Source organism: Triticum aestivum, chromosome 1D, assembly GCF_018294505.1.
Source record: "Triticum aestivum cultivar Chinese Spring chromosome 1D, IWGSC CS RefSeq v2.1, whole genome shotgun sequence".
NCBI lineage: Eukaryota > Viridiplantae > Streptophyta > Magnoliopsida > Poales > Poaceae > Triticum > Triticum aestivum.
Window position 1 is genome coordinate 450,896,977 of NC_057796.1, and position 5,142 is coordinate 450,902,118.

Genomic DNA, 5,142 nt, shown 5'->3' on the forward strand with positions numbered 1-5,142 from the left:
TCACAAAAAGAGAGAGATGTTGTGCCGGCTCGGTATGTCGAAAATACTCATAGGAGTGTATGTGTTCCTATTCATAGGAGTGAGTGTGTGTACGTTGGAAAAATTTAATTGTTGCCGGAAGATTTGCGTTTATGGGGCCTCCTTCAGTTCTTGCTAGACTGCTCTGCAAAAGAAAAGTCCCAGCCTTTTCACTAGATATAAGCATACGCAAAGCTTGCAAATACTTTCATTGATAGCTCATTGATAAAAAAAAATCACTAGATGAGCATTATTATTTTGGTGAATGCGCAGAGTTTGGAAATAAAAAAGAATACATAAAGGGTACAACACAAATGCAAAAAAGAGATATGATATGCTCGGTTGAAACAAAGCTAAACACAGCTAAACCCATTAAGCCCATATTCCAACCATGGAAGGCGAGGAGCCTCGAGAGTGCCTATAGAGATCAACACATAGGGTGTTGGAGCCATGAAATGCAAGGAGCATCAAGACTACCTAGAGATGGGCTAATAGGCTGCGGAACACGCCATTGAGAGTGCCTAGAGATCGGAGACAGAAGCATCCAGAGTGCCTAGAGATCGGCAAGTAGGCCGCACAACCCGCCATCGAGAGTGGCTAGAGACCGGAGACAGAAGCCATGGGAAAAATGTCGGTGAAGTAGTACATGACGCCCCAGATATCCATGCCTTTAGAGGTAACCCGAATCAACATGGCGTCCAATATCCCTAGATCGATCATCGGGGATACCACGTGCGAACAAGACAACACCTTCAAAAGGGAGAACAACGCGATGTCGTCATCTGGTCCGAAGGACCAGACCTAGGGTTCCCTTAGTGGTCGAAGAGGGGCACACATAAATGACATGGCAATGCCTCTAAGAAGGAGACGACACTCGTGAGTGTCGCCGCTACCAGCATTGGCAAGCTGAGCAGGGCTTTCTCCCTGACCTGAGTCCAAGCAATCTCATAGCCATCAGAACAAGATCCGGATACAAGAAAATCAAGTCATTAGTCAGAACCACCACCACAAGAAGGGACTTGCACCCGCAGTAACAAGGTTGTGCTGGCCCCGCCGGACACGTGGGCCTTGGATATGGCAGAGGATGGGGCAAGAAGGTGGATGGGGTTGGGAGGCTGCGGGGCAGAGAGGGTTGTTGAAGGATGCAGCGGCGACCGGTGATGTCGTCAAGTAAGGAATCGGAGGGAACGCAGAGCCGGGCCGTCGGGGCCAACGCCATCAGGATGCCGACGAGCCAAGATGAATTGGATCTGCCCCTTTGGGTCTTTTTATATTGGTATAGATGTATAGATCTCTCATTATCTTCTCTGATAGAAATGTTATTCTCTCTTTTACTGACATTTGCTTAGCAGGGTCTCTAACTCTATATAGCAGCCACTCTACTCTTGGCCTCCTCTTTTCTGCTAATATAACTCTTTCATTTCACGAATTTAGGTCAGTAAAGGATGCAAGTGTTATCTGAAATGAATGGATGTAAAGCGCTTGTATGTGGCTTTTCAAGTCTGCCGTCAAATCCAAAGCACTTGATCGAATTAGAGCAAAATAGGGATATGCAATGCAATAGCTTTTCTTTCAATAGTATCCCCTAGTGACCATCGACAACCTGGGCTAAGCCACGGGTCAACATATCCTCCGATAGAAATAGAAGTCTTTGGATAGTGGATTTGCAGTATATTAACAATTTGAACAGAGAACTACAAATATCTTCGTATGATTGTAGCTCCCTTTCAATATAAACAGCTTCCAACCGCAAGCAAAATCCCAATAGACGTCGTCATCGTAGAAGACCATTAACTTCCGGCCACGTACGGAATCAAGCGTATGCATAATCTGAGGAGAAGAAATATTTTCTTAAAAGCTTTCTGAAACAATGACTAGCACAAGGTTACTGCCTTTGCTCAGATAAAAAATCTTTTATTAATTCTCCAAACTAGTTGCCGAACATGTTACATGTGCCACAAAGAGTGTATAAGTTAGAACCTACAGAACTATGAACTACATCGCAGGAGCCGACTTGCACTAGAAAACATATGCTTAATGAATTCGTCGCGGTGGCAAAATAAATGATACTTACTATCATGTCAATCCCGGTGTGTAAGGTTGTCTATAATCAAAATTACTCCATGTTTTCGAAGCCAGAAGATCTTCACTCAAAGCGGTAGGGGCGCTAGGCTAGACGCACGCCCAGGCAAACAGCAGAGCAACAATGTCAAACAACTAGATCGGAAACGCGCCTTGGCGCGAGGGTGCCGGTCACAACAATGTGTCCAAGCAGAAATTGCTCAATTTAGTAGGAGGTCGGATTTAGCGACGTATTCAAACAGGATACAACAAACTAAAAGGAAGAGGAAACATTCACATGTAATAGGAGGAAAACATCATCGAGATTGACATCGGCATGAGAAATAAGGCAGCATTCAATTTAGTGCGTTCATGAGACCACAAAAGGTAACCACTTGATATTAAGCTCGGTACTAAGAGCGTGAATATGAGAGAGGAAGTACCAAGAGCAGGAACACAATATAAATAAATAAAAACTACGTAGCCATAGCTTCTTGGGCATACTACTTAGTTGCTTCATTCGGCTGCCTTCTCGATCAACTTCATAGATGGCACGTCAATTAACCTGATGCAGGCAATGTGTTCGATATATTGCATAGACCAATTTATGTGGAGACAAAAAATGCACTTGCATTTTTGTACCTTAGCCTTTTAAAGCTTATAACCAGGGAGTGATGGTTCCCCTTTTCAATTTTGAAAGCAAAGACACATATGATACTCTCTGATCCCTGCCGCTTTGACAGAGCTTGACCAATTGTTTGTTATTGTTGGTCTCTTGTCCGTATCCAGGTGCACTCATCCAACCCGGTAATACAACCATTGAAGCATTGCATATAAAACATGGCATTATCTATGAACTGACCCACTACTACAATGCCTCTCAATTATGATGTGGACTTAATCAAAGTGGTGCTACTTGCCCAACCCCAACTCCCACAGAATCCCGTTTTTCCTAACCCGGTAATAGAAAAAAATAGGTATCTCAGGATGGAAATGTAGGGACTATCTCAGGATAGAAATGTATCAAGGAATTAATGAACTAAGTTCAATGATCAAACCTCTGATATAAATATTTCAATTAACATCTGATATTACTCAGTATATCTCAGGATGGAAATATATCTGAGTAGGTGATGGTAGATACTCACAGTAGTAATCACCCCGTAAAATATATCTAAAAAGATGACCCTATATATGCATGCCATCGACGCATTTGTTATTAAATATGACGTGAAATACCTTGCTTTGGTATGATAGAAACCAAAAGATAAATATCATGCATTTATTTGTTTGGCCAGACCTTTTGCCCAAAGAAACTGAATCTCTCATCACAACAAAGTTCAAGTAAACTGCAAATTTGCACTACGATGGGCGAGTGGATAAGAGACAGAGAACTATAGCAGCACAATAAGCCTCTGAAGCAAAGAAGGAGGCTCAGTGATGACATTGACAGCCTTGTCATACAACGACAAAAATGGCTTGAGCTGTTCAAAAAAAATGATGAAATCAAAATGGGGGAGTAATTTATTTAGGCAAACACTGAATCAAAATCTTAGTGGTTGGTTTACCGACAACCAGTATATGAGGTATGTTTATTATTTATGGGACTTGTCCATTTAAGCCTTAATATCCCAATTACGGATATTTTGGTAATTTATATGACGCACTGTAAAAATATTAAGCACTCACAATTGATTATTTCCTAATTGGTCACCTAAACACCCTTTAATATACTGTGACAAGTAATGTTATAAGTCATCAAGCTCTTTATGATATTTTCTACTTCAGATTCCAAGTCGCATTAAATGAGTGCACAAAAGAGAATATAAAAATAAAAAGGCTCAAGGTACTTCTGACAGAACTCATCTCAGTGTTATTTTGGTATATAGCTTAAGCCCTGGATCAACTAAGCTAGCATGGTAGATTTTTCTTCTTAATGAAAGCACATATATGTAAGAGCATGCAGAAAGGGTCAAAGAGCTAGAATCCTATAAAATACAGAATCCATCTTTCGACACAGGGAACAATTATATTTATATTTGATACAGAACATGCACTTGTGAATTGGCAGGTAATATGAAGGTCATGTATGGGAATTTTACCTTCGCTTTCAGTGACACATATCAGATCATCTTCCCCTCGACCCTTTCATGATGTGGTTGCTGCCGGTGCTCTAGGAATAACAAAGTTGTTTTAATAGTAATTTTGGAAAACACATGGTGATTGGGAAAAGCAAAGTTTAAATCACATAACAGATCAAGTTCAATTAATATGGTGTCATAATCAGAAACTTTCTATACTACCATATAAGCATCTTTGAAAGATCAAAAGATCAAGAACAACTTATATGCAATAAAGGTACGAGAGAGAAGAAATCTTTACATAAGACGGCTATAAACACTGGAGCATAAATAAGCAACACCTTTAAATACAAATAAAAAGGGTTCAGGGTTCAATGCATAGTGGGCTCAGATTCGCCTTTCCTCGATCATATAACCTACCCCCGTCATCTCTTATCACCAGATCAATCTGTTTATACAGTTGAGCTGCCCTGGTTATCACTCAACAAGATTGACCATCCAAGGGCAGAACAGTAAGTATCACAGGATGAAAAGGATTCTAGAGACAACCGCTCACCTCCTCCATGGTGCTCGGCAGAGGGAGCCAATATGGCACTGCAGATTTTCAAGTTACCAAGGCCATCAGGAAGAGACAAATGTATGTGGTTGAATAATAAAAAAATAACAAAGAACGTTGCCATTGGGACTGAGCCGACCTACTGGTGCTACTTCTCACCATGGTACACAAGGCAGCCAGCCCTGGCATCTACGGAAATGAAAGGAAAGTGCAAAAAAAGTAAGAACATAGAAAAGCCAGAAAAGTAAGAACAAAGTGTGACTGATATCTACTTATCCCAGGTTAACAATTTGGGTTCGATGAAAGTGTGAGTGTATGCTCTCGGTTTCTTCTAGATTAATAGAATGGACATGACAAACAAGACACTGGCATATTTTTCAAATGACTACTAATATTGAGTACTGCATTAGATACTTTCAGATTATG